Raw genomic sequence first — 16,211 nt, forward strand, 5'->3', positions numbered from 1 at the left:
CATAATCACGGTGGCTAGGAGATGTTAACTACCTCGCCTGGTGTACAGGAGATTGTGGGTTCGATCCCGACCCTGACGCCTGCTGCTGTATATTTGGAGTTTGCATGTCTCTCTCTCATCATCATCACGGTGGTTAGGAGATGTTAACTACCTCGCCTGGTGTACAGGAGATTGTGGGTTAGATCCCGACCCTGACGCCTGCTGTTGTATATTTGGGGTTTGCGTCTCTCTCTCTCTCATCATCATCACGGTGGCTAGGAGATGTTAATTATCTCGCCTGGTGTACATGAGATTGTGGGTTCGATCCCGACCCTGACGCCTGCTGTATATTTGGAGTTTGCGTGTCTCACCATCACGGTGGCTAGGAGATGTTAACTACCTCGCCTGGTATGCAGGAGGTCGCGGGTTCGATCCCTGGACCCTGACACCTTCCGCATATTTGGAGTCTGCGTTTCTCTCATCATCATCATCACGATGGCTAAGGAATGTTAACGATCTACCGGTATGCAGGAGATTGTGGGTTCGTTCCTGACCCTGACGCCTACTGCTGTATATTTGGAGTTTTCGTGTCTCTCTCCCCGTGGTGCGACTCACGTGTTGGCTCGGCTCCGTATCTCCCGGCGCGGCAGTTGAAAATAATGGTGAGCGAGTCGCTTGTTACATTTCCTGCCCCTCCCCACCCACCCACCCACCACGTCTGTCCACCCAGCATCAGTGGACTGTGCTGTGAATGGATGCAACCACAGATGTAACTCGATCGGCATGGTCGGGTGCTGTGGGGCAAAGTGTGGGTAACCCCCCCACCCACCCACCCCAACAACCCCCATCGCTTTCAAATTGCCTGGTCAGCTTTGAGGATTCGGGCGAAACGCGTTCGAGTCGAGCCGACCTCAAAGTCCCTCGAGTGGAGGCCACTCTGCCGGCAGTGACGTGAGCGAGCAATTGCAGGGCTGCGCCTTTAACCCTTTTTAGTTACCAAAAAAAAATATACATTGTTATTAACTTAGTCGCTTATTCTTTGGGTGTTTTGGTAAAGTGACGTGGATAGGTTCAAAGAAGATAACAAAAAAAATAACGAAAAACTACAGTAGTTTTTTTTTATTATGATTTACTTTGAACCTATCTACGTGACTTTACCGGAAGACCCAAAGAATATGAATTCCTGCAGCCACGAAAGCTTTAAGTCAACATTTAACTTAGTGCTTGTTCGTGTATTAATATAGTGGAAAACTCGGTTTCATATGCAAGGTTGAATTTCAGCCGGCAAATAATTTTATTAAAATTATTTTTATCTAAATTATTTTATTTGAATGATTTAATTTCAATTATTTTATTAAAATTATTTTATGAAAATTATTTTATCTAAATTATTTTATTTAAATTATTTTATCTGTATTCCACACGCCCGTGGGCTGTGGCTACGAGCCACATGCGACGTTTGTCTCCCGAGTGGCGGTGTCTGCACACCGCACCAGGTACTCATTTGAGGCTGAGTCGACCTAGGGGAGGCCCAGGACCAGTTCAGATATTCGTCACCGGTAGTGGCCGTGAGCGGGGAATCGAACTCGGGTTGCCAGTGTCGTGGCACAGCGCGCTAACCACTGCGCCACCGCTCCCCACCCACTCCACAAAGATAAAGCCCCCCCGTATAGCCCTTAACAGACTCTTGGGGTAAGTGCTGTTTGCGAGTAGCACCGATGAAGGCCGGCACGACACACGAGGTGTTGGGTGGCCAACACCACGCCCGGCCGCCTTTGCCTCCCAAGTGGAAATATTTACGCACCGCACCAGGTACTCATTTGAGGCTGAGTCTACCTAGGGGAGGCCCAGGACCAGTTCATACATTCGTCACCGGTATTGGCCGTGAGTGTGAAATCGACCTCGGGTCATTGATGTTCGTAGCCCAGCGCGCGCTAACCACAACGCCACCGCTCCCCACACAAAACACCTACACACGCACACGCCTACCTACACACACACACAGAGGCACACACCTACGCGCGCTCACACGCCCAGCAAATAAATTGGCTCGCTGGAATGAAAAGTGCAGCTGCCACTGCAGCGGCTGTTAGTGGCTGCCGCGTGTTTGAGATGCAGGTCGCGTGTGCGCGCATCTCCGGGCTAATCTCTATCCACCAGACCACCTCCAGCAGGCCACCTCCATCAGGGGTGAGTTTGGGGTGGGTTTGGGTGGGTTTGGGTGGGTTTGGGTGGGTTTGGTGGGTTTGGGTGGGTTTGGGTGGGTTTGGGTGGGTTTGGGTGGGTTTGGGTGGGTTTGGGTGGGTTTGGGTGGGTTGTGGTGGGTTTTGGGGTGGGTTGGGGTGGGTTTGGGTGGGTTTGGGTGGGTTTGGGTGGGTTTGGGTGGGTTTGGGTGGGTTTGGGTGGGTTTGGGTGGGTTTGGGTGGGTTTGGGTGGGTTTGGGTGGGTTTGGGTGGGTTTGGGGTGGGTTTGGGTGGGTTTGGGGTGGGTTTGGGGTGGGTTTGGGGTGGGTTTGGGTGGGTTGGGGTCGGTTTGGGTGGGTTTGGTGGGTTTGTGGTGGGTTTGGGGTGGGTTTGGGGGGGTGGGTTTGGGGTGGGTTGTGGTGGGTTTGGGGGGGTTTGGGGGGGGTTTGGGGTGGGTTTGGGTGGGTTTTGGGTGGGTTTGGGTGGGTTTGTGGTGGGTTTGGGGTGGGTTTGGGTGGGTTTGTGGTGGGTTTGGGGTGGGTTTGGGTGGGTTTGTGGTGGGTTTGGGGTGGGTTTGGGTGGGTTTGTGGTGGGTTTGTGGTGGATTTGGGGTGGGTTTGGGGTGGGTTTGGGGTGGGTTTGGGTGGGGTAGGTTTGGGGTGGGTTTGGGTGGGTTTGTGGGGTTTGAGGTGGGTTTGGGTGGGTTTGGGGTGGGTTGGGGGGGGTTTGGGGTGGGTTTGGGGTGGGGGGGGGGTTTGGGGTGGGTTTGGGGTGGGTTGGGTGGGTTTGGGGTGGGTTTGGGTGGGTTTGGGGTGGGTTTAGGGTGGGTTTGGGGTGGGTTTGGGGTGGGTTTGGGGTTTGGGGTGGGGTGGGGTGGGTTTGTGGTGCGTTTGGGGTGGGTTTTGGGTGGGTTTCGGGGTGGGTTTGGGGTGGGTTGGGTGGGTTTGGGGTGGGTTTGGGGTGGGTTTGTGGTGGGTTTGGGGTGGGTTTGGGGTGGGTTTGGGGTGGGTTTCGGGGTGGGTTTGAGGTGGGTTTGGGGTGAGTTTGGGGTGGGGGGGTTTGGGGTGGGTTTGGGGTGTGTTTGGGGTGTGTTTGGGGTGGGTTTGGGGGGGTTTGGGGTGGGGTGGGTGTTTGGGGTGGGTTTGGAGTGGGTTTGGGGAGTGTTGGGGTGGGTTTGGGGTGGGTTTGGGGTTGGTTTGGGTGGGTTTGGGGGGGTTGGGGTGGTTTGAGGTGGGTTTGGGGTGGGTTTGGGTGGGTTTAGGGTGGGTTTGGGGTGGGTTGGGGTGGGGTGGGTTTGGGGTGGGTTTGGGGTGGGTTTGGGGTGGGTTTGGGTGGGTTTGGGGTGGGTTTGGGGTGGGGTGGGTTTGGGGTGGGTTTGGGATGGGTTTGGGGTGGGTTTGGGGTGGGTTTGGGGTGGGTTTGGGGTGGGGGGGGTTTGGGTGGGGTGGGTTTGGGGTGGGTTTGGGTGGGTTTGGGGTGGGTTTGGGGTGGGTTTGGGGTGGGGTGGGTTTGTGGTGGGTTTGGATTGGGTTTGGGGTGGGTTTGGGGTGGGTTTGGGGGTGGGGTGGGTTTGGGTGGGTTTGGGGTGGGGTTTGTGGTGGGTTTGGGGTGGGTTTGTGGTGGGTTTGTGGTGGGTTGGGGTGGGCTTGGGGTGGGTTTGGGGTGGGTTTGGGATGGGGGGGGGCGGCGCTCTGGTGACACTCATCGCTTGTCCATCGCGTGCAATTGAGGTTTCGGGGGAGGACGGGCAAAGAGTATCCACGGGTGGCCACTGTGGCGCGCACAATTTGTCGTGCGATTGGAAATGCGAGAAGGGCGAGGCGATGGCTTCATGTACTCCACCGGTTTACGGAATGCTCCCGGACGAGCAATGAGCAATGCACCTTCGTGTTCGAACGCTTGACAGAGGCGGCTAGGGGGCACGGGGCACGCAAACGCACCGCGTGACTAAAAAAATGATTGACGCTGTTATGAAAGCGCGCATATATTTATTTTAAAATAATCATCGCCGTGAGCCATGCTCGATTCGCTGCGGGATGAAGCCCCCAGTGGTGAGATGTTAACTACCTCGCCTGGTATGCAGGAGGTCGCGGGTTCGATCCCTGGACTCTGATACCTGCCGTATATTTGGAGTCTGCGTCTCTCTCTCATCATCGTAATCACGGTGGCTAAGGAATGTTAAACTATATACTGGCATGCAGGAGATTGTGGGTTCGTTCCTGACCCTGACGCCTGCTGCATAGTTGGAGTCTGCGTGTCTCTCTCTCATCATCATCACGGTGGCTAGGAGATGTTGACTACCTCGCCTGGTGTACAGGAGGTCGTGTGTTCGATACTGAACCTGACGCCTGCTGCTGTATATTTGGAGTTTGCGTGTATCTCTCTCTCTTCATCATCACGGTGGCTAGGAGATGTTGACTACCTCGCCTGGTGTACAGGAGGTCGTGTGTTCGATCCTGACCCTGACGCCTGCTGCTGCTGCTGTATATTTGGAGTTTGCATGTCTCTCTCTCATCATCATCACGGTGGCTAGGAGATGTTGACTACCTCGCCTGGTGTACAGGAGGTCTTGTGTTCGATCCTGACCCTGACGCCTGCTGCTGCTGCTGTATATTTGGAGTTTGCGTGTCTCTCTCCCCATGGTCCGGTTTTTCCCTCCACATTTATAATCGACATCACGCGTTTAGAGTTTGGCCGCTGCTATAAATTTACACACTTCGTTGAGCTGTCATTTGTGGCCAGGTGGTTCTGAAAAGAGCTCAATGGGGCCTTACTAGTGAAATAAAAAATAGTTCAGTTCATTGCCCTGCATGAGGCTGTCATAGCAACGGACAAACAGGGCCCTCCACATTGTCATTCCTCCTCGAGGTGGGTTTATCTGAAACTATTCAAAATGCCAAACCGCTTTGAAAAAAAGAAGGTACTCCAATTATACAGGCGCCAGGGTCGGAATCGCACCCGCGCCCTCCTGTATACCAGGCGAGGGAGTTAACATCTCCTAGCCACCGCGGCGAAATCACTCCCTGACAATGCCTTCCCCTAACCCGCTCCAGCACGGCAGCAGCGTGGTGGAGTATGGTGGAACAAGCCCCTTCCATGGCCTTTGTCCAGCCGTGGATTGAGCGGCAGTTGCATTCAGTCAGGCTTTTCTCGGCAATAATACGAGGTGCCCGCAATCCCTGCCTTCAACGACACGGCACACAGCTCCAGTTTGACAGCATTAAATGCCGGCACTGTTGAGGGCTGATTAGGTATCTTGGTTTTAATTGCTGTGTATAGGGTCTCCTTTGATGTCATAGTCCAGTGGCCAACACGAGCAGATTCCCATTGTAGCCATGAACGGGGGGGGGGGGGGGGGGGTTGAAGGGGGGGGGCTGTCTGCAGTGGGAAATGCCAATAGCCGCATCCGTATCAAAATATTCACGCATGCTTGTTCGATTGGCATGTACGACATTTTTGACGGCACGCCAGTGACGCTCGCATCGGCGCCCAGGCAACTGAAGTCGACGCTTGCAGACATATCGTTCAAGTTCAAGTTCATTGATTAGGTGTAGCCCTGTGAGCCATTCGGCTCTTGAATCGGGTGCAACCGCAACAAACAAAAAACTAAAACATGAACCAAAAAAACATCTTAAAGTGACTATGTGACTGAGTGCAAAACAGAAAATACAATTTAAAGACGGCAAAATATTGCAGAAAAAAAACACCGTACACCAACGCTGTGTGCGTTATCGTGAAATGCACAACAGCCCTGGCACGTGTTCGGTCTTGTGCCACTGCTTGGCACACGGGCCTCCACTCAGGGCGGTCGTTCCTAACCTTTTACATGCAGCCTTGTACCGCCTTTTGGTTCTCAACGGTTAAACATAACTTTTTAAAGTAATGTTAATAAATACGTGGGGTTTGATGAAACAAAGTAAGTTGTAACTTACGTTGCCCGCGCTTAATTTGTGTTTTCGATGATTTGCCTTCTAAAATAACACTGGTCAACACACTTTTCTGGCATAAGGTTTTCCAACGGTTTTAAGGTAAGTTTGGGGTGCTGATTCCAAATCTGGCATCAGTTTTTGTCTATCACATCAGGTTTTTGAGATATCAGATATTGCATTTTCAATAAAAACTGCAGAAGAAAAATATTAAGTAAATGTGGATATCTACATAAAATGATATTATAAACACACTATCCTAAAAATACAGCACCATATTTTAACACTAAATCAGTCACTGACTCGCAACAACTTGCAATCATAAGTGACAGAGTTAATTTCGGGTAAAATCAATGAAAATGGGGTATGCCGATAGCATAAAAATGAGATGTGATAGAGCAAATCTGAGATCAGATTTGTAATCAGCACCCTGAAATTAGTCTAAAACAGCTGCAAAAGTCCAGGCCAGTAAAAACATTTTTTGTTGACCAGTGTATTATTAAAATAATTTTTTATCGGTGTAGTCTCTACCGTTCCGTTCATTCAATCAGCCCAAATGATGCATCGGCGTTTCGCTTGTCAAAATTCGTGGCGGTCGGCCAGCGATTTGCTGCGTACTCGGCAGAATGAGTTATATTCTTAGGTTTTTTAGGTAAAGTCACCTAGGTAAAAAATTAAAATTAATAAAAGTACTTTTATTAATTTTAATTTTAATCCTTGCAGTCACGAAAGCTTCAAATCTAGAAAGAATGAGTTGTGTTTACTGGACACGACTAATAAGGCCGGGGACAAAGCGATGTCTGAACCGAGTTTAAGCCCCCCCCCGCCACAACCCCCCCCAACCCCCCCCCCAACCCCCCCCACCCCCCCATCATCACTTTCCCAGGCCACTAATCTCGTCTGGGGAGGTCTAGCCCAGAAACCCCTTTTCAGAAGCGACCTGGTGATCACAAATGACAGCTCAACGAAGTGGCTTATCATCATGGACATTTAAAGCAGCCAAATACTGTAAACGCGTGATGTCGATTCTAAATGTGGTGGGAAAAAACCGGAGGACCCTGGAGAAAAATTCCACGCCACCACGGGGAGAGAGAGAGACTCGCAAACTCCAAATATACAGCAGCAGACGTCAGGGTCAGGATCGAACCCACGACCTCTTGTATACCAGGCGAGGTAGTTAACATCTCCTAGCCGCCGTGATGATGATGAGAGAGAGACACGCAAACTCCAAATATACAGCAGCAGGCGTCAGGGTCGGGATCGAACCAACGAACTCCTGTATACCAGGCGAGGTAGTTAACATCTCCTAGCCACCGTGATGATGATGATGATGAGAGAGACACGCAAACTCCAAATATACAGCAGCAGGCGTCAGGGTCAGGATCGAACCCACGACCTCCTGCATAGCAGGCGAGGTAGCTAACATTTCTCCACTGTGGCCCACGCCTCTCTCGCCACCGTGACACGGGGCGGGGAGACCATCATCTAGCAGTGAATCGACGGAGGAGTGGCAGACGACTGTGATAATTCGCGTGCGTTGTTATTGAAGTCGCTTCAACGGGCGTCTTTCATTAGCACGAGGTGACCCTTCCACATGCCACTCGTCGACCACACAAACAAGAAGATTTCAATTCTAGATTTGAAGCTTTCGTGACTGCAAGTATTCATATTCTTAGGTTTTTTCGGTAAAGTCACGTAAGTAGCTTGTGTTGCCTCCGAAACGTCGTGATTTTTATTTTATTTTTATTTTACTTTTAATTTAAATTTTTTAAGAACGTGACTTTACCGAAAAAACCTAAGAATAAGAAGATTTCAAATCTCAGAGCTGGCATCAGCCTCATTTGTGTAAAGGCAAATTCTAAAACTTTGATACATTTTTTGGGGGGGATTTTTTTGTAACCGTAAAGAATAACACGCCGGGGAGACCAACATGACCTTCACGGAGAGAATGTCACTTTTCTTTGTTTGAATCGAACTCTTTCGGCAGCTGAAATTTATATTTGGCATGTTCCACCAAACTGCCCACGCCTTGAAGCCAAAGGCAGTTAAACCGGATTTATTTTTGTACTTCACAATTTAGCTGAGTGACCGCGAGTCGTACCATTATTATCATTTTAAGCAAAGCTGTAAAGAGAAGAAAAAACACAACGATACGCAGTACAGTACAATCGGGTTACGTTATTTTTACCGCACGTTCCTTTCTGACATGCGGTTTGGATGTGTACATTCTTAAAGGATTGTTCCCCGAAGTTGTTTGGGATTGTATTGGAATCTTTCAGAGCGAAAGAAGTTCAGCACAGCACTTGTACATATACATACCTCGCCGTTCACTTTTGCAAATTGCGTGCTGATGTTACATCTAAATAATGGAGCGAACGAAACTCCAAACGAGACGTATATGGGGGCAGAAAAAATTGAAATGAGATGGTGAATACGAGACGGAAGGGAAATCTTCAATTGAAGTGATTCGTGAGGCTGGAGGGCTTTGGGGGTGAGCAGGGAGCTCTGTAAATCGTCAATTCTCATCTCTGTTGGTGTGACTGAGCCAGTGGTGGGAATTCCACATCACTATGGCAGGGGCCAGTCTCAAACTTGTCAATCCCTGATCAGTGTCCTACCTTTTTAAATCCTTTATATTAAGTTCTCTTGCTTGCGTGCTTGTGTGCTTGCTTGCTTGCTTATGACCGCACAAATCTTTCGCTCGTTTTTTAACCCACTTCCCGTGATCCAATCGAGCTGACATTTTCCACACAGACTCGTTGTGCGTGACAATTAATTTTCGTGAAAATGTTTTTTCCAACATTTTACACTGTTTAGGTAGAAATAAATAAATATTTAATTGCCAATTGCTTAATGCTGGCAGACAATCATCTGACCGATAGGTGGCAGCCATCTCAAGCCAGAGGACGAGAGGACTCTAGCCGCCACGCATATAAAGGATTTATAGTGAAAAACTTTGTTTTTACGGGTTAATTTTACAGGTCAATTCAGACCCTAATAAATCTCAAAGTTTATCTAACACAGTCCCATCACAAGGTCTTCAAGTGAAGACAATTGGTGTTGCACCCATCTCAAACCCATATAACCTCTTGTTGCAGGAGGTCTCCCGCTATATTTCTCTTGCCTCAGCAGTTTGCCTTCTGTATTTTTTCACCTGAAAAACGATTGTTCGTGTTGCGATCGAAACGTCGTGATTTGTTAATTATAATTTTTCTATCTACGTGACTTTACCGAAAGACCCAAAGAGTATGAATTTATCTTTGATGTTGCTCACATTTGGTGGAGTCGTTACACACGCGGCCCGATTCAGTTCGGAAAAACGCGTCGATATTAATTGATTGCTTGCTTCTCACATTTTGTTGTTGTTGTTTTTACATCATCCAAAAATTTATTAACATTTCTTTTTAAAAAATCATGCACTTTCGTGTATTTTTTCTCTCCCCTTGTACGTTGACGGTTGGAAATGATAAAGTTGCAGCTTGATTCTGTTTACATGCAGAGTTGATGAATGGGCGTTGTGTTATTGCCATATCGTAAACCTCTCATGCTTATTGGTTGTGTTCCACTCCCAGAAGAATATAATTTTTAAACACGGGTGCTAATGAATAGATCCATTATTCAACGTCAATTCATATGGAGAGACACCAAATATAATTATTTTCCCAAAAGTAAATTAACTATCGATTTAATTTCCACAACCTTTGCGCATCTTCCCTTATTCCTCCCATATTAATAAACACGACACAATCCTCAGCATGATAATGAACAACATCAAACCCGTCAACCCACCACGTTTTATACCCGGTTTCAATCCAGCAGCCACATTAAATACGCACTACAATGACAATAGTTTAAAGCGATTTGAAGCATGTTTTATTTTGCGGGGGGGGGGGGGCAGAGCTTTGTGACGTCATATTTGAGGGGGGGGGGGTCTGACTTTTTGTGACGCCGTGTGACGAGGGGGGGGGGGGGTAAAAAATCGTCCAAAATCGCGTGACGTCATTTATGGACGGCCCCGAACACGCACACTCAGTGCCGGATGAAGCTAGTGCAGGGCCTGTAGTATTTGTTATAAAGGGGCCCAAAATAAAAAAAAAAACTACGTAAATATTAAAACACTAAATGTTTAACTTGATTAGTAAAGTCATTGTATTTTGTCATTTGCTATACAACCAGATTATACGACAAATCGCTGACCTTAAACACGCAGTCGTTCAATAAAATTCGAAGGCGGTATAGTACTATAGTAATAGAGCAAGTGCAGAATCACTGAACCGGAATTGATAGCTTGAAAGCATTCAGCGCGTAGGCCCCGTAGCATGCGTAGCTACTTTTCCTCCTAGGATAATCCAGCACTGCGCTAACTCCACCTTGAAAAGGACCACGACTGTCAATCCATCATCATCATCATCATCCGTGTTCGATCCACTGCTAGATGAACACCATACTCAGACCACGACCACTTCCCATTCAATGCATCTGCCCCCCACTTCTCGTTATCGTGACGACGCCAACGCCGCCGCCTATGAACCACTACTGCACCCTTCACCATGGGTCTCTCCCTCCCTTCTCCTCCCCTCCCGCCTTCCCTTCCATCCCTCCCCTCGGCGGTGGTGGCGCTTGAGAGAGAGAGGCACGTCTATACTCTGACCACAGCGCAGCGCTGTGGTGCTGCTCATGCTGCTGATGATGCTGCTGCTGCTGCCGGGCAAATGGAGCCATTTGTTTCGTATTCCGAGACACATTTTTCTAGCCGCCGCCGCTGCTGCTGCTGCTTCGCTGATGGCGATGCTGTGAGCGAAGCTTGCCCCGAATCGAACGAGTGGGATGGGTGGTAGCAGCATCGCCGTGGGGTTTTGTGGAGCTGTATTAGCTGCTGGACGCTGAGGTTCAGCGTGTTTCAGTCGGGCTGTTGCTGTTCAGGGAGTTGTATCGTAGAGCCTTTTGATGCGCTATCGTATCGGGTCTGCACTGTTCCACAGACACGTACACACGTGCAGGCAGATGTACTAGTGTATACCGTGTGTGCGGTGTTTGTGTGTGTGTTTGTTACACACACGCATGCTGTAGGTGATGTCATGCCTCGGATTGCTTTGGATCCAGCCAGGAGCAGTCGTACGATTTGTGAATTCCATTCACTCTGCGTGCGCTGTGAGTGCGAGCTCGGGTGAGTGCTGCTGCTCCTGCTGCTGCTAGAATTATTCGTCGATGTGAGCCGTGGATTGTCTTCATCATTTGCTACGAATCGACTGCAGCTGCTGCTGCTGCTTCAACCACCGCCGCTTCTACTCCAGAGACCAGCAGCAAAAACACTCCGCTTTGGTAAGATGGAAGTGAATGGATGCATTTCACCGCTGTCATTTAAACAGCTGACTGGGCACGCGCGCGGGTCGCCTTCGAACATCACAATGCCACGTTTTGGTTTCGACACGTAAATTGCAGCCGAGCATTATAATGATCGTTTTTTGTTTCGACGAAGGGAAACTCTGAACGTGGGTTTCCGATGTTCGGTGTCTCTCATCGGCCAGAGAGAATTTGACGCCGTAGAACCAATTCGGTTTGGATGTTCGGTTCACAAGAAAACCTCCTAACGCAAGCAAATGGGTCTCGTTTCGACGGAATTGTGATTAGCATACGCTCTCGTAATAACCAGTCGCAATAACAATAATTGTTAAAGCGTCGCCTGCGTGAATGTTCAAATCCATTGGTACAGTACGAGCAAGCCCGACTCGGCCGATAAGATTGAGAATGTAGAAACCGGTTCAGCGGTTGCTTCTGTGGAGTCGAGTGTTGCTGATAAGATACACACCCGTTCCCCGATGGACTTGTGTCAAATAATACTTGAACGTGTTTTTTTTTATAAACGTGGTGCTTCAAAAAAATGTTAACGCTTCTGAGGATTTGTAACAATACCGCAAGAAGTGCGCTTCCTCCGAGCTCTGGAGACCACTTGGAGAAGATTCCAGGCACGGGGTTGACAATGATGGCGAACGAGTGGGGAGATTGACTTTTTGAAGCTATCAACATTACATTTTTCGATTTAAAGCTTTCGTGACTGCAGGGATTCATCTTCTTGGTTCTTTCGGTAAAGTCACGTAGAAGGGAAAAAATAAAATAATAAAAATAAAACATAATAAAATAATTCTCACGACGTTTCGGCCACAACGCAAGCAGCAGTCAGGTGAAGAACAGGTCTGTTGAGCCAAGTGTCGGAAAGACAGCCCTGTTCTTCACCTGAGAAACGGCTGCTTGCGTTGTGGCCGAAACGTCGTGAGAATTATTTTATTATGTTTTATTATTATTTTATTATTTCCCTTCTACGTGACTTTACCGAAAGAACCAAGAACATAACATTTGTTATCATGTTGCAGTGTATTATTAATATTCTTATCCGTTTCTTTTTCAATTAAAAACGATGGTCCCGTGTAAGTGTTAACATTTTTTTGAAGCGCACTGTATAGACGAAGAGAGACACGTGGCGAAGGAGGCATCGTTAAATTACCGTCATTAACATTTTTCTTCCCACATCGGTGAGTCGTATTTTTTTCTTTTGTCTGCAACAGAAATTGCTCGTGAGAAATTTTAGAGTGTGCGTGGATTATCTCTGAACTCCCTCCGATTCTGTGACAATGGTCTCCCCCCCCTCACCCCGTATTTCCAGGGCCCTCCTGGAGAGAGAGAGATATTTAAAAAAAAACACGCCGATTTTCCGCTGGATGAACAATGAGACCCCCTTTCGTTTCATTATTGATGAGATTAAGATGCCCGTGATAGGGCCGGACAGCTTTTGGCTTCTCCGCAAGACTTTGCACAGATATCTTGTGCTTACAGCCTTGCCGTTCGTTCCATTGCCCCCCCCTGCCTTTTAGAAAATGTAGCGTGTCAAAAGGGGCACCGATCAATATAATTGCTAACATACACGTGTTTTTGTGGATGTGTGTGTAATTCATGGATTGAGTTGCAATAATCGTCTTAGGATCGGCGCTCCATCCACGGTTATAGAGAGAGCAACTCTGAAGTGGTAAATTCATCGCATTACTACTGCTAGGAACCTCCTGGTTACACCAGCCCACAGGGGATTATTGTGTCCGTCGTGCGGGGAGGGGCTGGGTGGGAGGGTGGGGCTGGGTGGAGGGTGGGAGTGGTGGGGCTGGGTGGGGAGGGGCTGGTCACCCAGTGGTGCCCTTATAAAACTCAACGTTTCACCTACTCACGTCGGCTTGTGCCCGCCCTCACAGTCGGGCATATTTGCGGAATACACCACGCCGCCGTTGACCCTGCAGGCCATTGACCGAGCAACCCAACGTTCCTACCAGCTCCCTCCGCAGGAGGAATGTGTTCCGCGAGTTTCTACGATTGCGCGTGGCGCTGTTGGGGAGCTAGATGCCAACCAAAGTGTCGAGAGGTCTGCTACTGGTCACGACGAGAGGGATTTAGCCGAGAGAGAGTTCCTGGAGTTTCGCTGTTTCTCCTCCGTTGAAGGAGATGCAGACTACAGCGGTCTATCTTCTTGGTTCTTTCGGTAAAGTCACGTAGAAGGGAAGTAATACAATAATAAAAATAAAACATAATAAAATTTCGATTTAAAGCTTTCGTGACTGCAGGGATTCATCTTCTTGGTTCTTTCGGTAAAGTCACGTAGAAGGGAAGTAATAAAATAATAAAAATAAAACATAATAAAATAATTCTCACGACGTTTCGGCCACAACGCAAGCAGCCGTCCTCGGGTGAAACCAGGTCTGTCGAGGCGACAGCGTCTGAATGAAACAGCACACGTGCTTGGAGCATATATATAAGCTGGGTTGGAAGGGGGGGGGGGAAAGGGGGCGCCTTGAAAAAATAATTTGCATATCAAGAAGAAAAGGGGGCGCCTTGACAAAATAATTTGCATACAAGGAGGAATTTAGCATATTTATGGGAATTGCAGGTATGTGATTAGTACTACAGCGGTCTCATTTAGGGCCCAATAGTTTGGGTTGTATGTCCACAATCACGTTACAGTACTGTGGCTTGTGTCTTTAATAACACTGGTCAACACACTTTTTCTGGCATAAGGTAAAAAAAAAAAATTCTTGCTGTGGATTTCACACCTGATGACGATTGCTTGTGTTGCAGTCGAAACGTCGTGAGAATTTTTATTGTTTTATATTTATATTATTTTATTATTTCCCTTCTACTGTATGTATTATTTAATAATACGCTTCCAGGCCGCACTAAGCCTGTAGATGTCAGAGCGATTAAAGTCATTTGTGTTTCTCTCAATCTCAATTGATTCTCTAATTAGTCTTGGCCAGTAATTATTCGTTTTACATAACACTTCAACGTTATCAACATTAATTGAGTGGCCTTGTTGGCAAGCCTGTTCTGCCACTGCCGACAGTTGTGTTTGAGATAATTAAATATTTATTTAGTGTTCTTTTCGTCTTAGGGGCCGTCCATAAATGACGTCACGCACCTGGGGGTGGGTTTGATATTTGTGACAAGGGGGAGAGGGTTTGAGAAATGTGACGTCACATCAAAATGCGCAACTTTAAATAAATATAGACAACACGTTCTACTTAATTAAATATACTTTTAAATAAATGTTTGCTCCTACAACATCAGAGTGCAGCGCCACATTAAATACGCACTACAATGACAATAGTTTAAAGCGATTTGAAGCATGTTTTATTTGGGGGGGGGGGGGGGCAGAGCTTTGTGACGAAGGGGGGGGGGGGGGTCAAAAATCGTTCAAAATCGCGTGACGTCATTTATGGACGGCCCCTCACAGCTGAGGTTACGTCCCGTCTGTCCAATATAGCATCTGGCACATAAGCAATTAATCCGATATATACCTTATGTTGATCACTTAGGTAATTCGTCTTTAGTACAAGATACTAGTTTTTGAATTTTGTGTACTGTCGCAAATGTTACTTTCATATTTAGCTTTTGCAAAACACGGGCTAATTTGTCAGTTACTCCTGAGATATATGGTATTGTAATTGTTTTAATAATATAATCTGATCGCCAGGAGGTCGTGGGTTCGATCTCGACCCTGACGCCTGCTGTATATTTGGAGTTTGCGTGTTCTCCCCGTGGTAGCGTGGATTATTTTTCTCAGGCTCCTCCGGTTTTTCCCTCCACATTTAGAATCAACATCACGCGTTTAGAGTATTTTACTGCGAAACATTTCGACATGATAAGCCACTTCAATGGGCTGTCATTTGTTTCCAGGACGCCTCTGAGAAAGAGCCTTGCAGCTCGATGAATCTTACCTGGTAAAATGAAAATAAGTTTAAAACAAATAGATTTACCCACTCCATTGGAACCTCATTTGCCAGTAAAAAATATGATAATTGTTTTTTTACCCTTCTATCTTTTGGCGTCATCTGGTCCAACCCATGTGAGACTAGGCTCTAAGGAAAGCTGTCTCGGGTGTGGACCAATCAACTTCAAGGACAGTGCATACATCATCAGAGTTATGTTTTTGTTTGCATTATGGCTGACGGTATTGTGGTCAATGCAAACATGACTCCTTGTAAAAGAGGTGTCAGTTTTGTTGCCAGATAAAAGGGTAAAAAAACAATTATCAGATTTACCCGCTGTTTCTGTGCGGAGTCTTTTCTCTCCGTGCAAAGTCGCACGTGTAAGACCTCCATAATTTTTATTTCGCATTGTATAAAGTACCACATTTGTCGTTTCTCTTGTTGGGAGTATAGTTCATTGGAGGGGTAGTTACACGTCTGACGCCTCGTGGTAAATAACTCGAGGAGCGTTTCCGAAATTTCAAACCACACGAGCCGCCGCGCGGCAGTTCAAATTGCTGTCTTACTTTACGTCGTTACTTTTTAATGGGTGACAGCGTTCTTCACTAATATTCAGTGGGGGGTGGGTGGGGTGGGGTGGGGGGGTGGGTGCGGTGGGTGGGGTGGGGGGGCAGGTGGGGGGCGGGTGGGGTGGGTGTTAGGGGGGTGGGGTGAGTGGGGTGGTAGGGGGGCGGGTGGGGTGGGTGGTTGGGGGGTGGGTGGGGTGGGTGGTAGGGGGGTGGGGGGGGGATGGTAGGGAGGTGGGGTGGGGGGGGATGGTAGGGAGGTGGGGTGGGGTGGGTGGTAGGGGGGTGGGTGCGGTGGGTGGGGTGGGGGCG

General features: G+C 48.1%; 1 protein-coding gene across 2 annotated transcripts in view; it reads left to right on the top strand.

Moving 5' to 3' along the window:
* LOC133357260 (guanine nucleotide exchange factor DBS-like) overlaps positions 1–16,211 on the top strand; it is a 408,695-nt gene that overhangs the window by 276,616 nt on the left and 115,868 nt on the right. Inside the window, exon 1 of one of the 2 annotated variants that reach the window (XM_061575114.1) lies at positions 10,837–11,410. The exons of the other annotated variant lie outside the window; for it this stretch is intronic. The gene's annotated coding sequence lies outside the window, so the exon portion shown is untranslated. Of the gene's footprint in view, positions 1–10,836; positions 11,411–16,211 lie in introns of those variants that run through there. 2 annotated transcript variants of the gene reach the window in all.

The sequence above is a fragment of the Lethenteron reissneri genome, chromosome 57 (genome assembly GCF_015708825.2).
Source record: "Lethenteron reissneri isolate LAM-NWPU_2019-01 chromosome 57, ASM1570882v1, whole genome shotgun sequence".
In the NCBI taxonomy this organism is placed as follows: domain Eukaryota; kingdom Metazoa; phylum Chordata; class Hyperoartia; order Petromyzontiformes; family Petromyzontidae; genus Lethenteron; species Lethenteron reissneri.